Raw genomic sequence first — 17,073 nt, forward strand, 5'->3', positions numbered from 1 at the left:
GCGCTCACAGTTCACACTGGCCGGGACAGGCAGCCTGGGCCTGGCTGGCGCGTCCTGGTGAAGCCTCCTTCTCATTGTGCATGCGGGGCCTGTCCGTGCCATCGCAGGGGCCTGGGATAAAGTGTTCCCGTGAAGAAGATAATTGAAAATCAAAAAAGACTTTGTTAATTTGATTAGGCAGAGCCGTCGTTGGATTGTTCTTCATCAAAAGAGATTTAATTTTGACATGCAATTAAATCCTTCTGCTGTGAGATCTGTGGAGGGCTGGAGGTGGGCTGGCGGGGCAGCCGGGGGAGGGGAGGGGCTGCTGGGGGGCCTGGGAGAGAGGGGGGAGGGAGGGCAGCCAGGTAGGGGGAGGGAGAGGGGCAGGACAGAGGGGAGGGGACAGATTGCCCTGGGGTCCCTGGAGCTCACCTAAGTGAGGACAGAATTTGAACAGAGAAGCCCAATGATAGTGGGGGGGGCGCGTAGGAAGACAGAGTTCTCCCAGAGGAGGAAGGGGTACATACTTCTGGGGGGAGTGTCCTGGAGGTATCCTCTGTGGACAAGAGACCTGTGCCAGACAGGATGGCTCCCCGGTAGCCTGGAGACTGATCAGAAATGCAGGGTGCAGAGAATCTGCCCTGGGGTACCAGTGGGACTGTGGGGCTTGAGGGGCTGAGCTGTGTGGCCCCTGCCTGCCAGAGGTGAGGCCCAGGGCCCCATCCCTTTCACTGGAGTCCCACTGACCCAAAGGCTGAGGAGAGATCTCCCACCCCAGCTTCAAAGTCTATGCCAGCCCAGGGCTCAGAATCACGCCCGTCATCTAGCTTCTCAGGAGGCTGAGATCCCAAGGTCAAGGTTCAAAGCCTGCCAGGGCAAGAATGTTCATGAGACTCTTATCTCCAAAAAAAAAAAAAAAAAGCCGGAAGTGCAGCAGTGACTCAAGTGGTAGAGTGCCAGCCTTGAGTGAAAAAGCTAACAGTGCCCAGGACCTGAGTTCAAGACTTAATATTGTCACATGTACACACACACACACACACACACACACACACACACACACACACACACACACACACACACACACGTCTGTGTTCACTGTAAGCCCTGAGCAGGGCATACAAGAAGCTTCTGGATTTCAGATCATTAAGCAAATCAAAGCCCAAAGGGGCAGAAATGGCTCTAGTCTTTCACCCCTTGTGGTGTTTTGTGGGCTCTGAAGCAGGTGCCATTCCCCCCCCCCCACATGGCTGTCACACTGTCAGCCGAAATGACCACTGGAATGACCAAAGAGAGGGACCAGTGGCCAGTAGTGGTCAGTGAGAAGAGACCTGGCAGAGCCAGACCCAGGGTGAGGCCCAGACAAGCTGGGGAGGCCCGGTGTCCTGTGGATGCAGAGGCCAGTGGCCTGGGGGAGGAGGGGCCACAGACTGTGCTCCTGTGGGGAAAGGGAACCCACCCCCTGCCAGGCCAAGGCTTCCTGGGGGAGGGGCTCTGCCCTGCAGGCCAAGATCAATATGCTGCAATTAGCAAACGTCTATTAGGCCAGACGCCAGAGGCTGTTGGTAACTGTGGGGAAGAGCTGCTTTGATGACACCGCCTGGACTTTGACTAGCTGTAACACAGACAGAAACAGGAAGGTGGGGCACAGAGAGGTTAAGTAAATTGCCTGAGGTCACATAGCCAGGGCTGGGAATAGGGAGGGGCTCCCTGTGCTCTCCTCTGAGGGGTTCATTCTGAAGTCTAAGTTAAAGTGAGGGCCCAAGTTGTGTCCCTTATTGTGTCCAAGGGGGGCCCTGAGCCTTCTCTACTCCTGCCCCAGCCTTATCTTCACCTGAGTCACCTAGAAGTCTTCCTTGGGTCTGCCCTGGGTAGACAGCGCTGCAGGGAGCCTGGCCTGGTTCTTCCCTGCTTCTGGGGGGAGCCCCCACAGCAGACCTGGCTGGGTGCAATCCCGCTTCCGGGGGGAGCCCCCACAGCAGACCTGGCTGGGTGCAATCCCGCTTCCGGGGGGATCCCCCACAGCAAACCTGGCTGGGTGCAATCCCGCTTCCGGGGGGAGCCCCCACAGCAAACCTGGCTGGGTGCAATCCCGCTTCCGGGGGGAGCCCCCACAGCAAACCTGGCTGGGTGCGCTCCCGCTTCCGGGGGGAGCCCCCACAGCAAACCTGGCTGGGTGTTCTGCTTCTGGGGCCCCTGCAGCTGAGAGTGTCTTGACCCCCTTACCTTTCACACATCCCCAGTGCTGTGCTGTTGGGGGAAGGGCACTTGCTGTCTCTGGGGTGGTAGTGAGGCGGCATCTCCTGTCCTCCCCTCCCCTCCCCTTCAGCCTTCCATAAGTCTCCACACAGGAAACTGATCAATAATCAATGCTTGTTGACCGACTGTCTGGGAAACGATTTTCCATCTCCATCTCTGTAGCCTCCTTGGGGAAGCTGAGGCGAGTGATGGAGGCCGAGGAGCTGGCCGGCAGTGGGGCGTCCCTTGGCTGGGGAGTGGGAGGTGGCACCCACAGCTCTGGGGCCAAGGGTAGAGAGAGGGAATAGGGCTTGGGCAGGGGGAGGAGATGGGGTCGGGTGGAGCGGGGGTCTGTGGAGGGCAGGGCAGGGCTGGGCAGGAGCAGGGGGCCAAGGCGTGGTGGGACGCTGGGTGGAGATGCTTTCTTGGGTTTCTTTAAACCGATTGTGTTTTAAGAGCAAGGAGGGAGGCTGCATCTGTGAGGAATCTTACCCGCCATCTTTCCCCAACTCCACACATGGGCTTCATGTGCAGCGTGTCTCTTTGGCTCTTCTGTCTCATGTGGGGGGAGGGGGTGGAGGGAGGGTGTTCGGGTACCTGGCGGCAGAGGGCCTGCATTTGCTCATTGCTCTAGTTCAATTGAAATGCATGCGTGCATGTGGGAAGCCCCCCTGCCAGCGTGTGTGTGCTGGCCCAAGTCTTCTGCAGCAACTAATTAGCTTAATGAGTTTTCTTAATTCTCGCCTATTAGAAAACTCTGCTTCTGCACAGAATGCCCGTTCTTTCTGGAGGAGAAGGGCTTGGCATTGCTCCAATGGACGCAGAGCAGCCTGCACCCCCAAACTCAACCGTCCCCAAAGAGAGAGCTGCCCACCCAGCATTCAGGGTAGAGGGGGTGGAGCTGGGGCCCTGCCGGAGGTGGAGGGGTGGCTGGGCATGCACAGGGGCTGGGCTGGCCATGGTGGAGCCTGCCTGGGTGGCCAGGGTAGCCCTGGGCTTAGGATTGAAGGGGATGCTGGTGCTGCAGCGCCGCTGCCCTCTCAGGCTGTGCAGCTGCTGGGCAGATTAGGTTCCATTCCATGCCAGGTGTCGGAGGTCAGCCTGGGTTCACCCTCCTCTAAACTGTCCATCCCCGCAGCCCCATCACGGAACCCTGGAGACATGACCACCTATGTTTGAGGAGTGAGCTGGTGGCTGTCCCTGTGGGCTCTGGGCAAGTGACCACCTCTGTGGACACTCAGGGTAGGTCCAGGTACAAGTGTGTGTGTGTGGGGGGGTCCCTTGGCCAGCCTCCACCCCTCATGCGTTGACCTGGGATGCAGGTAGTGAGACCGTGTAGTGATGTAGGGGTGTGGCAGGAACTTTGCGGTGTGTACCCCCCTATTGGGGCCACAGCCAGGAGTAGAGCTGGTTGTCTGGTATATGAGTGATACAGGGAGTGGGGACAGATGCTCCTCCCCCCTCCCCAAAAGCAAAGCCCACTGGCCTCCAAGGCCAGCCTTCTGCTGGTCTGAATGACCAAGGGGCCGTCAGGCCAGCTGCCCATCCCCCGCTGAGGCTGGGCGTGGGCCAGGGGACCCTTGGTGTGGCCTTTCACACCTCCTGGACTCTAGGCCTCCTCAGCAGTGTCCTGCACCCCAGCCCTGTGCTGCTGACCGACAGCCACACACTCACACCAAACAGAGGTTGAGGGGCAGGTGCGTGGCAGCGTGGACCAGCGGGCCCCCCGCGCTGTGGCCTAGCGAACTCCTGTCCCTCTGAGTATTCATTTGAGAATGGGCGGGTGGCGCCCGTCTAGGCCCCTCCTTGGTGATGGGACCCTGGACAGCTGACATGGCTGGGCACCTCCATCCTGCCCTGTCTCCATGAGCAGATGCCCCCAGGAGTGTGGTGGGGCCCGGAGTCCTGGTGATGGTGGGAGGCCAGGCCAGGTGATAGGGTGGTGGAGGCTGGGGTGTAGAGGCCAGGCTGGGTGATGGGGTGGTGGAGGCCCAGAAGAGGGAGGCCAGGCCGGGTGACCGGCCAGCAGCCCATAACCTGCCACGAGTGGCATCTGGAGGGCTGAGCTGGTGTCATCCCTAACACAGCCTGGCTGCAGGCCACCTCTGAATCCCCTGTGCTGCCTACCAGTGTCCAGCTTGCCGCAGGAGAATGACTCTGTGTGCGCTGCCCCCGCCCCCTGCCCCGCTGAGGGCTTGTGGGGGACAGGGCACCCCTGTTCCTCTCTGGGACCCCAGGCCTGTTGCTGTGTCATCTTGTTGTGTCATCTGTTCTGAGCTAACCTTGTCTGGGCACCAGAGCCCTGAGCCAGAAGAAGGCTCTTCCAGGGCGAGACCTCAGTGTCCCTCCCACCAACCACCAGGGTCCCACCTGCTGCTCCTTCAATGCAGGCCTGGGAGGAAGAAGGGGAGGGCATGCTGGAGCAGAGGATGGAAGGATGGGAGGAGGGGGAGGTGACAATTCTGCTGACACCTGTAAGTGTGACAGAAGCCATGGGATGCAGGCGGTGCTGGGCTCTGCCCTGTCACACAGGGGTCACGACCTGTGGGAAGCTTGGCTGCTGCCCCGTCTCAAGGCACAAGATGTGTGGCCTTTCCATGCCCTTACCCCTGCCCCCCATCGTGGGGTCTTTGGGCCAGTGCCTTCCTCCAAGGACAATGCCCAGAGCAGGCCTGGCATGGGTACCACCAGCTCACCGCAGTACCGTTGGCCAGGGCAGGAGCGCCTCCCATCGGGGCTCGGGACTCTGGGTGGGTAACCACAGTGCTCTCTGGGGAGGACTCAGGCTGCTCTGGGGAGCAGAGGCCGGGCTTTGATGAATCAGCCAGCAGCGACTGCTTACAGAGAAAGCCTCAACAGAGGAGTTGGAGCCCACCGGCACCCCAGCTGGGGCTGGAGAGTGGTGCTCTACTCACAACACTTTGATTTCTGGGGCTCCGGGGAAACCTGACGTTGAAAGATCGGCACTGTGTACCGTAAAAGAGCAGCTTGGAGCCCACCCCGCACCTTTACAAGTAGATAAACGTTCCCGAGAGGTGGAGGAGGCTAAGGAAAGGCTGTGCTGTGATCCTTGGGTGGCAGGGCAGCGATGGCTGGGCAGCACATCCACCGTGCCAGTGCGGGCCCCCAGGGCAGCTGATCTGTCCGTTGCTGGCCACTGCGTGGACAGCAGGCTTGCACGGGTCTGCCCGTCCATCACCCGTCTGGCTTGTTTTGCCAGTGGCTGGGTCATTACCTGTCTGGGCTCTAATCACTTCCCATAAATGCAGCTTGTGGTTCAGGGGACTCCCATGGATCATAGGACAGCCCACAGATTGCTCGGTAGAGCCCCTCCCGTCTCCGGGGTGCTACCTGGGAGGAGGGCAGGGTACCCTAGGTGTGCTGCTCTTGTCACCCCCGATCAGAGCTGTGCAAAACTTCCTCAGCCTGCTCCTTGGTGCAGTCAACCTCTCCGGTACAAAGGAGGAGGACCCAGGCTGGACCACAATCTCCATGGTTACAGGCATTCGGAGGCGTGGCTTCGGCGACACCCGCGCCCCATCCCCTCTCCTCCCCAGGCACTGCGGCCCTACTGGTTTCTACTTCTGCCTCCCTTTTTACTGCGCGAATCCCACGAGTTCTAAATCAGCTGGGAGCTGTAAGCCCGGGGAACAGGGTAGACGTGTTTCATCCACATTGTCAGGGTGGGGAAGATATATTCCTCGTGTTTTATTTCCGCAGAAGGTGTTATCAAATGTGCCGGTGATTCATATATGGGAAATATATTCTGTGAAAACATTTTTCACTTGCTGCCGAGCGGGGTTCATTGTCTCCTCACTTCTGTAATCCATTTATCTGCTGTGCGTGTGTGGGCATGGGGGCCACTGCTGGAATTAAGTATGAATTAAATGTACCATTAAAATAAAGTGTCGCCACAGACATTTAATGAGTTTTATTCTTTCACAGTTTCATTTTTGCCAATTTTTTTTTTTGATGCCCGGGCAACTTTCTATTTCATTTTTCTCTGAGTGGATTTTTTTCACTTAGGAGTTTGTTGTATTACTTAACATCAAAGAGGTTTGCTATTTCCCCCAGAGTTACGGGAAACTCCTGTTAGTGATGTTAGGGTGACAATTTGGTTCGTGACAGCATGAAAGTAGAACGAGTCGAAGCGGTTCTTTGGAAAGGAGTTTAAAAAGAGAAAAGGGCTCAGAGTCCCCTTGGAAATACTGTGTGTGTGTGCCTGTGCCCATGTGTGCTTGTGTACATGTGCACGTGTGTGTGTCCAGACACACACACTGGGGTACAGAGCCTTTGTTGGGGTTCTTTGAGAGCCATGGGCCAAGCCTCCCCCCTGACCCCAAATCTACTTATTACAGATTCTTTATTTTTCTCCCTCCCTCTAAACCCCTCTCTCCCCCTTCCCTCCCCTTCCTTTCTTCCTATTCTTTCCTTTGCTTCCCTCCCTCCTCTCTTCTCTCTCTTTTTCTTTCTTCTTCCTTCTCTGGGCAGCACTGGGATTTGAACTCAGTGCCATCCTCTTGCTTCTTGCTAAGGAAGCACTCTACCACTTGACCCACACCTCCAGCTTTTTTTTTTTTCACTTTTCAGTTATTTATTTCTTCTTTGATATAGCCTCGTGCCTTGGGGCACCAGCCTCCTACCTATACCTCCCTCATAGCTGGGATTATTCGCACCTACCACCATGTCCAGGTTATTGTTTGAGATGAGCTCTTGCTAACTTTTTGCCCCTCTGGCATTGAACCTCGTTCCTGCCAGCCTGCACCTCCAGAAATGTGATTACGGGCATGAGCCACTGTGCATGGCCTTTCGCGTTCTGCGTCCTGCGCTCCATGTTTCCAAGGCCCCTGGGTGGATTTGGAGATCTGCCGTGTTCTGAGTTCTGGTGGTGAGGGAGGTAGAGATGGGAGCTCCACGCTCAGGTTGCACGGCTGAGGTTGTGGGTGCCTCGCACAGGGGCCCTGGAGGCAGCGGTGTGGGAGGACCTGGAAGGGGAACTGGAGTCTGCTAGGCATGTGTGTTTGTGATGCTCCCCGGGCCTTTGGGACAAGCTGAGAGGAAGAGCTGATGAGGTGGACGGAGGCTGGCCGAGGTGGACAGAGGCTGGCCGAGGTGGGGCTGGCACTGGAACAGCACTTGGGTTCTGTCTGCGCTTGGAGCGGCTGAGACGGGCTTGGCCCCCATTTCCAGAGAGGACCACAGCCCCTTCCCAAGCATGCTGGGACCTGAGGCGGGCAGGGGGCGCCCCCTCTCAGCACGCGGGCTGTTTGCACGTACCCAAATGTCAACCCAGGCCTCGTCCTTCCGGTGTGCACGGATCCCATGGTGGCCGCGGGGCCCCGGGCCCTGCAGTGGACTCGTGCCAGCCATCACTGTCTCCCCATGGCTCCCCGCTCCTGGGAGACTCGACCGGGGTTCCACCCCCCGCACCCTCCCCCCCAGCTTCCACCATACACAGCTCCGGTTTCAGAGGCTTTCTGGTGTCCACCGCCATCCCGGAGGCGCTAGGACGGGTCAGACGGCTGTGACCACGTGGGGGTGGCCTGGCGTAGGCCCCGTGTTCCTGCACGCTGGTGGACAACCATTGCCTGACTCCCAGCCACGTGAGTCCCCGCGTCCCCACGCTAGCCTCAGGGAGCCACGGGTTTCTGATGTCTGTAAATGGGTGGGTGGTCCGTGCTGCTCAGCCAGAGGCGTCCGCCGGGGCTGAGGTACGGGGCCTCACCTCTAGGTATCTCAAGCTTTTCTAGAAGGTGCTAGACACCTTCACATGCAGCTCATAAAAGCTCTCCAGCCCCACAGTGCCCAGCAAACCGGACTGGCTGGCAAAACCGCCGTGCCCAGCCCCGGCGGCCTCCCTCCCCGGCAAACTCCCCACACCCCCTGACTCCCCGGCTCCCCACACTGTGGGGCTTAGGGTGCCGCTTGGCTCCCAGTGACGTTGCCCTTTCCCTCACCACCTGAGTCAGGCTCTGGGCTGGACCCATGGCCAAACCCCGCAGGGCTTCGTTTCAGTCAGAGATGAGCTGACAATTCCGGCTCTGGCGAATCTCAGAGCAGCCCATTTCCCCAAAGACAAAGTATGTTTGGGAGCCAGGGGGAGTTTTTGAGGTACCCACGTTGGGCGGAGAAGCTTCCACATGCCTGGGGAGGAGGGGGTGAGGCCCTCACGGCTCCATCTTGCTCTGGTGGCAGAGGACACGCGTGCGGGGGGGGGGGGCAGGAACACGCCGGTCCAAGGCCACTGCATTATTTACAGAGAGCCTGGGTTGAGCACTTGGAGGAGGGCCGACTCCGAGTGCATAGTAACACCGAGGTGGCGATTAACCACCCAAATAAGACGTTTTGATCACACTTTTATTGAGGTTTTAATGAAGAAATAAAGCGAGAAATCTGCATATGCCTTGCGAACCATGTGAAGGTGACTAAATCAAGATGGAGTGGCAGAAAATCCACAGCACCCCGTCTTCCCCGCTCTCAGAACGAGGAGACGCGTGCGGGGCTCAGGCCCACGGTGGCCCTGGGCGGCTGCGCGTCCTTAGCCCAAAGAGACTGTGGGACGCTGCCCCAGGACAGCACAGCAAGAGGGAAGTGGGGATGAGGAGGAGGAGGAGAGGACGAGGAGCAGCAGCAGCAGCAGCAGCAGCAGCAGCCTGGGTACCATGGCGGGAATGTCCTTATGAGAGGAGGCCTCGGCAGTGCTGGGTGTGGGGCTGGCACCAGCCCTGCACCACCGAGCTCAGCTCACCTGCTGGCCTCGGGTGGCAGCGATGGCCAGGGGAGCCCTGGGAATCCCAGGGCCCTGGGGCCTGTGAGGAGAGTTCCCGTGTGTGTGTGTGTGTGTGTGTGTGTGTGTGTGTGTGTGTGTGTGTGTGTGTGTGGCGAGCCCACTTGTGCCAGGGTGTAAGCTATGTATGGGCCAAGTCACCGGGAGGTGTGTAAGCTTACAGATAGGCCTGTGGCACTGTTGGTGGGAAGATGAACTAGTGCAGCCACCACGGAAGTCAGTGCGGAGAGTCCTTGAAAAACAAACGCAGAGCTACCCATGATCCAGCCGGACCACTCCTGGGCATTTATCCAGAAGATGACAAGTCAGGAGACAAGCCCAGGTGCCCCACCACAGACAGACAGACCAGGAAGATGTGATGCGTGCGCACACGCAGGCGCACGTGCAGGCGCACACACACACACACACACACACACACACACACACACACACACACACACAATTGCCATGGAATTTTGCTCATCCATCAAAAGGGAATTGAAGGCCCTGGAAACAGTTTTTGCTCAGTTAAGAAATTCAGGCTCAGAAAGACAAAGAGCACGTGTTTTCTGTCATACGTAGACACCCTAAGCACCTGAGAAAGTGTCTACGGAACAACACTCCTATATCCACACGGGAAGTGTCTGAATGCCAGGAAGCAGAAACGTGTTTTGGGGTGGGGAAGTTGGAGGGGCAGCGTGGGCAGGTGAACGGGGAGAACGAGCTGGTGGAGTATAGCCTTAAGAGTCACTGTCTGGATGTGAAAATGGACCCAGGAGATTTGAGGAGACGGGTGGGGTGGGAAGAGATGGAGGAGAATGATTGGGGGGTGGCGACATGGATCAACATGTATTGTACTTGTCAATGGATAGATTTAATTGAACTCCCTTTGTATAACTACTTAAGGATAATAACAAACTAATTTTTAAGCCCAAAGAGCTGGGTGCCGGTGGCTCACGCCTGTCATCCTAGCTACTCACGTCTGAGGATCATGGTTGGAAGCCAGACTGGGCAGAAAAGTTCCTGTGAGGTTCTTCTCTCCAATGAACCACTCAAAAACCAGAAGTGGTGTTCTGTCTCTATGTGGTAGAGCACTAGCCTTGAGCAAAAGCGTTCAGGGACAGTGCCTAGGCCCTGAGTTCAAACTCCATGACCGACACCTCCCCCCCCATAAAAGGCCCAAATTGGCATCATAGCATCATAGCATAACCCTATTGGCTGGTGGGCAGTTGCACTTGGCAAACCATGCATGCCCCTGCGGGGCGGGAGGAGGAGGAGGACAGGGTAGGGTGGGCCAGTGGGCGGGATCCTCGGGTGTGTTGTTGGGATGGATGCATCAGGACAGACGCCTGACATCTGTCACCGGCAGGAAGGCGGACAGCTCACAGTCTCCCTCTTGCCAACCTCTGGGACTCGCTGTGTGTCTTGGCCGCCTCCTGGGGATCCCTTCCGCTGCCCGAGGGTGAACGTGGGTGTTCCGGCGTTCTCCTCGGCCTGCGTGCGTTCATGGAAGCCCCACTGAGGCCTTGCGATGAGTCACCACTCACACCTCACAAATCTGTTGACAATCGCCCCTCCATTTTGTCACAGTTAATTTAAAACACTTACTGCCAACCCTCCTGTCCCCTGATATGATTTCATCATCTCTTTCTTTAAGGGGGGGAGAACAATAAAGAACAAAGCAATCCAAGGAGTTGGATCCAGAGCAATGTTTCTCAATTAGCACTTGTGATTACATTCCTGGGTTCTGTGGCGGAGCGCGGAGAAGAACCAGGATATAACTGAGCTTCTCCTGAGTGGCTAACCTCAGTCACCTGGCAAATTAGCCGATGATGGGAGGCACCGTCCTGGCTTCATCCTTCCTGTTTTGTCTTTTTTAAGGGCTTGATTTTGTAATAGGGGTTTTGAGTCTAAGCCAGGAGTGCGTTGGCTGGCACCGGCAAGAGCCCATTCCGCCTCACCCTCTCTGGCTCTGGCCCTGTGGGTTTTAGCTCAGTGAGGCTCTAGCTTCAAGACAACCATTAGGCACCTTTGTAGATTGAGCCCCGGTGGGAGCCCCGGAGCCCAGCGCTGGTGGATGCGAGCATGGTGGGCGGGGAGGGGGGGATGCCTACTTCCCTGCCAGCCAAGACTGGCACCCTTGGTTTTCTGAGCTCTCTGTCGCACCTCGTGCTACTTTTGTTGTGTTGTTTGCACTGTGGACACGGTTTTTAGTCTGGAAAGCAGGGCTCTTTAAGTCACCTCCCACCCTGACACACACCTCCCTCAGCTTCTATCTCCAAGGGTTCAATGCCCAATGGAGGATGGGGAATTTCTATTTTTAATTGTTTTCCTCTGACATGGGGCTTGATCTCAGGGCCTGAGCTCTGTCCCTGAGCTCCTTTGAGCCACAGCGCCACTTCTGGTTTTCTGGTGGTTCATTGGAGATAAGAGTCTCAAGACCTTTCCTGCCCAGGCTGGCTTTGAACTGCGATCCTCAGATCTTAGACTCCTGAGTGGCTGGGATGACAGGTGTGAGCCACTGGCACTGGTTGGAGGGTGAATATTTAACAAGCGTACTGAAACACATGCAAACTTCACTTCAACTTCAAGATCAAACCTCTCTTTAACATCTACCTAGTGTCTGTGCTTGTCTGATTTGGGGTGATTTGTAGGTGTCACCATGTGCACACACAGGACACATGCACGCACTGTGCGTGAGCGTTATACACTGTGTGTGGTTTGTTCTGTGGTGTGGTGGCCGTGGGCTCTGTGCGCATGCGTGTGACCAGCAGGCAAGAGGCCAGGGGGAGCTGGGCCTGGCTGACCTCGCCGAGGGCGCTGCGCTTGGGGTCTGTTCTATCATCTTTATGTCTTTGGTCCCATTTCAGGAAGGAAGTAGGTATTTTCCAAATCGTGATTCAAACCTACCCCTGAGTTGTGCTGTTCTACGGTGGTGTAGGAAAAACCAAAAGCTTCTTATTCTGGAGAGGAAAGGCAGGTGTGCTGCGGGGAAGGCGCTGGGCAGAGCGGGGCAGAGCTGGGCAGAGTGGGGAGCTGGGCGGCTCGGCTCCGATGAGCTCCGTTTCCGGCTGAGAATGTGGATGCGCACTTCCGCTTCCATCAGCGTGAATGCCCCAGCGCTGTGCCCCCAAGCTCACGCTGAACTGGGGGGAGACGGGAGTTTATAGGGACTTGGCGACACTGGAGTTATGAGGCCCCAAGATGTGAGGGTGCAGGAGGCCCGTCCACCTCGCGGGACCGGACGGGACGGGACTACCGCCGTCTCCCGTCAGTCTGCAGGCTTGGAAGGTTCCTTCTACACACCGGAGTGGAAGCCTGGAAGGCAGAGCCGTGGGGAGGGTTCTGGCTTGGGCTAGACTCTGGCTGCAGGTCAGCGGTCTATCCCGTGAGTGGCCGGGGCAGACGGCTCCCTCCTCACAGCGCCCACGGCTGAGTCATGGGTCTGCATGTTTCCTCTCAGGCATGGGATGCTCATCTCCAGCCATGCCCCAAGCCGGGGGAAGAGTCGGGACCCCCGAGTCAGTGATCCTACCTGGGGCACCCCTTGAGGGAAGGACATCTCACCAATAATGACCATTAGTAAACCCTGGGTGACAAGGGACCAGGGTCATTCTCTATGGAGTGAGCTAATTATAGCCTCTCAGTTGGCTTTCGAAGGATCATGGAGGCCTAGCGAAGAACGCGGAGTGGTTCAATGACCTACAGTCTACGAGCAAAAATTAATTACGCTAATGATTGCTAATAAAGTGTGGAAATGGAGCCGTGGCGGGGGCTCCGGTCCTGGTGTGGGGGCTCCCCGCGTCCAGAAGAGCATCCGCAGCGAGGGGCTGGCCACACACACACCCGAGCCACACACGGGAGCGGCCTGGCGTGGCCCGGGCTGCCTCCGTCCCTCACCTTCCCACCCCTGACCCTGTACGGAAGTTTGTCTCCCCTAAGGATGCAGCAGGGGCCACTGGGGGCCTGGGAACCACCAAGAGTGTGTATAGAGGCTTCAGGACACAGGGATGGCTGGGGGACCCGAGGTCCAGGGCTGGAGGGACTTGGCTCTCGGGTTGCTCAGGGAATGGAGACTGTTCTATAGACAAATCAAGTCTTAAGCCGGGCTCTGGTGGCTCCCACCTATCACCCTCACTGTTCAAGAGGCTGAGATCTGAGAAGTCCCAAGATATTCCCAACCCCAATTAACCAGCAGGAAGCCAGAAGGAGAGCTGTGGCTCAAGTGGTAGAGCGCCAGCCTGGAGCCACCACGCCCAGCAAGAGGGTGAGGCTTCAAGTTCAAGCCCCAGGACCAGAACAGCATGTCTTAAAAACAAAAATAGACCCAGGGACAGAAAACCTCCCTGAGCTTGCTGCAGGGTTGTGTGGTTCGGTGGTCAGACCAGCAGGGCAAGATGTGGAATATTCTAGACTGGCCGCTACCACACACCCCATCGGTGACACAGGACCAACCAGAGCAAGCCAGAGGGGAGAGGTGCCGGCCTTGAACAGGCAGCGTCCTGGAGCGAACCCTCCCTAGCCAGCCCAGTGCTGCCACACGCTGGTGTCCACCATGGCTTCCCGGGACACATCCACGGGGGAGGCGCATTTCTCTGCTGCACGCAGAGTGTAGACACTAAGATGTGCTCGTGGAAATAAAGAGAGCCAAAGTGGAGGACAAACCCTGGAATCAACTCAGCGGAGGCATGGATTCATGACGTGGAAGAGATCTCCGACCAGAGAAAGAAGAAGTACGTAAAGAACACCAGAAGAACATCAACACACAAGGGCGGACATCCGGGCAATAGAACATCCAACGAAGAGAGAAGAAGAAACACAGAAGATATATTTGAAGAAAATATGGAGTCTAGGAGACTGGAGTTGAAAAAGATGAGGCCTTTCTGACTTTCCAGAGAGGAGCGAGAAGGGGGAAGGGAAGCCGACACGCCCCAGGGTACCAAGAGAGCGTCTTGGAACCGCTGGGGGCGGGCGGGCAGTGCATACAAGGAGCACACACCCGGAGCACCGCTCCAGAGGACTCCAGGATCCCGCAGAATGCCAGTGGCGAGAGGAAAATGGAGTGGTGTTTCTAAAGCACGGCCTTAAAAAGGCCTCAGAGCCCAGCACTCCACGCTCAGCCAAATTATCGTTCAGATGTGAAGGCGTAATGAGCTCTGCTGTGTGCATCGTGCTCCAAAGCACTAAAGGAAAAGCAAACTTAGACGAGCAGGGGCGGGGGTGGGGGCTCCCAGAGGCTTCGTCTCTGCACAGAGATCTCAGGTTTTCCAGACTCTCTCAGAACCTACAGCACTTAGCATGCTGGCTACTCGATGATGTGCATAGGATTTACATTTCTATTCTAAATACACGTAGTTTAAGAAAAACTAGAAAATATAACTTTCTGGGCTCGATTCCAGCACATGCTCAAAAAGAATGACAGAGTGGCCACCCCTGCCACCCCAACAGAGAAGTCCTGCAGGAGAAGGGCTAGTGCCCCTCCCCTCCCCCCTCCCCTCCCCCTCCCCTCCCCCCCTCCCCTCCCCCCCTCCCCTGAACAAACAATGAGTGGTCTAGGTTGGGACAAGGGATGGAGGAATAGGAAGGAAAAGAAGGCGAGGGGAGGAGGGGAGGGGAGAGGAGGGAAGGGAAGAGGAGCAGAGGGGAGGAAAGGAGAGAAGTGGAGATGAGGGGTGGAAGGGAGGAGAGGAGAAGGGGAGGGGAGGAGAAGGGGGAGGGAGAGAAGGGGAGAGGAAAAGGGGCGGGTAAGGGAGAGGAGAAGAAGAGGGAAGGAGGGGAGAGGAGAGGAACTCTGGATCAATCCAAAGGAGATTTGTGCAGGTCAAATGGAGCACAAAGCGAGGGAGACTGGGGAGGAAGGAGGGAGGAAAGGGAAGCAGTTGTGGGGAGAACAGAAGTGGCTTTTAGAGCTCCAGACCGGGCTGCTCCCGCCACCCCCACACAGCTTGAGGTGGAGGCCGTTAGCCTGTGCCATTCACACCACGCACTAAAATGGCTGAGGCTTGGAGGGAGAGACGGGGAGGGGCAGGACGGGGTCCCTCCCGGCAGGTGCAGAGCAGGAGACAGGACAGCCGAGGCCTCAGTCCCAGCAGAGCACAGGGAACACACGCGCACACACACACACGCGCACACACACACACACACACACACACACACACACGTGCGCGCACACACACGCACACACGCGTGCGCACACACACATGTGCACGCACACGCACACACACGTGTGCGCGCGCACACACACACGCGCACGCACACACGCACGCGCACGCACACACACACACACACACCGGCCCAGGGCCCCTGCGGGGCAGGAGGCCACATTAGCAAACCCTGATCTCTCTGTGTGGCACCAGTCAACCACAGAGCGTTGGCTGTGGCTGAGTCAGGAAAGGGTCAGGAACTCACTCTAAGGCCAACCCCTGAGCCTATCAGGAGCGCGGTGCTCCTCATCCTCACACAGGTGGGCATCTGACTAGAGGAGGTGGGAAGAACACACCACGGCGTTTCCAGTGATTGCCAGAAGCATCACAGCACATTCTCTTAAAGACAGATGTGCAGAATGGGTGACATAACCACAGTGCAGTCTCTAGGGAACACTCATATACAATGATAGAGAGCGGTCAGGAGAGGGGAGGGAAAGATGTGGATGTTCATTAGGGAGAGGACAGGAGTGACAATATTGTCACACAAAGCAGACTCTAGATGAAGTGACTTACCCCGAACTGGAGACATTGCATTGTGCAATTATGGAAGGGTCCAGAGCCCAGAGACCCAGAACCCTGCACTGTGTGTACAGCGCATGCCAGGATTTCACAATGCATGAAGCAGAACTCAGCAGCACAGGAAGGAGGGATAAATAAATCTGCGATTACAGCAGGGGCTGCAATCCCCTCCTCCCAGCAACTGAGCGGAAAGTCAAGCAGGATGTATAAGAACCCAGCAACCAAATGACCAGGGCCCAAGGAGCAGGACTGGTGGCCACAGGACACGTGTTCTCCAAGGTGAGCTGTTTCCTGGGATGCAAAGCAGTTCTTAATACACGGCTGGGAACAGGACCCATGTAGAGTCTCTTCTCTGAGGTGACAGATTAAACTAGAAATCAACAGCAGAAAACCGACAGAGAAGTCTCTGAACACTGGAGATTTTTAAAAGGTACTTTACAATTTACAGTCAACGAGGTAGTCTGCAGCAGGAAAAAAATTCTAAAATACCTAGGAAATTGAAAAGAAACTGAAAACAGCACCTATCAAAATTTTTGGAATGCAGGTAAAGTTGCACTAAGAGGGAAATTGATAGCCCTAAAATGCTCACATTAGAAAAAAGTAAAAAAAAAATACCACACGCTTCTAACTCAAGAAACTGAAACAGAGGAGCAAGATAAACCCTGTAAACAGATGGAAAGGGATACTAAGGTAGCAACAGAAAAGCCATAGAGACAGAAAAGACAAAACTCTAAAAGTCATGAACTTCTAATGACGCTGACAATGAAAAGTAGAAAAAGACACACAATTTGTGTGTGTGTGTGTGTGTGTGTGTGTGTGTGTGTGTGTGTGTGTGTGTGTGTGATATACATGGTGAAACCTGCTGGTACAATTAATTTATATAGACACACACAAAAGAAATGAATGCCAGGATTGTAAAAAGGCAAGATCAGGCAGACAGAGGGGAAGAAAAATGGAGGGCGTGAATGAGGGAAAATATGGTAAAAGCATGTTAAAATTGTTTTCAGAAATGGAGAGAAAGAGCAATGGAGGGAACAAATAAGACCATAGTACATTGGACACATTGTGGTATAGAAACACAATGATATGGGTACATATCATTATGTCATATATGTTTAATAGATAGGTAATAGCTATCTATTATATATAATATAATGTATATAGATATATAGCAGATATATCAAAATATCATATATAGATATATCATTATATCATATATATCATTGTATCATATATATCATTGTATCATATATAGACATATAGTAGCTATGTTATACCATATATAGATATATAATAGAAATATTAATATGTTATATACAGATATATAATAGATATTGTAGAGTGACTGGGCCGCGGCTGAGGATG

General features: G+C 55.7%; 1 protein-coding gene across 2 annotated transcripts in view; it reads left to right on the plus strand.

Annotated features, from left to right (window-relative positions):
* Rbfox3 (RNA binding fox-1 homolog 3) overlaps positions 1-17,073 on the plus strand; it is a 331,439-nt gene that overhangs the window by 136,632 nt on the left and 177,734 nt on the right. The window lies entirely within an intron of this gene.

Source organism: Dipodomys merriami, unplaced genomic scaffold, assembly GCF_024711535.1.
Source record: "Dipodomys merriami isolate MVZ:Mamm:240054 unplaced genomic scaffold, mDipMer1.0.p SCAF_42, whole genome shotgun sequence".
Taxonomy (NCBI): Eukaryota; Metazoa; Chordata; class Mammalia; order Rodentia; family Heteromyidae; genus Dipodomys; species Dipodomys merriami.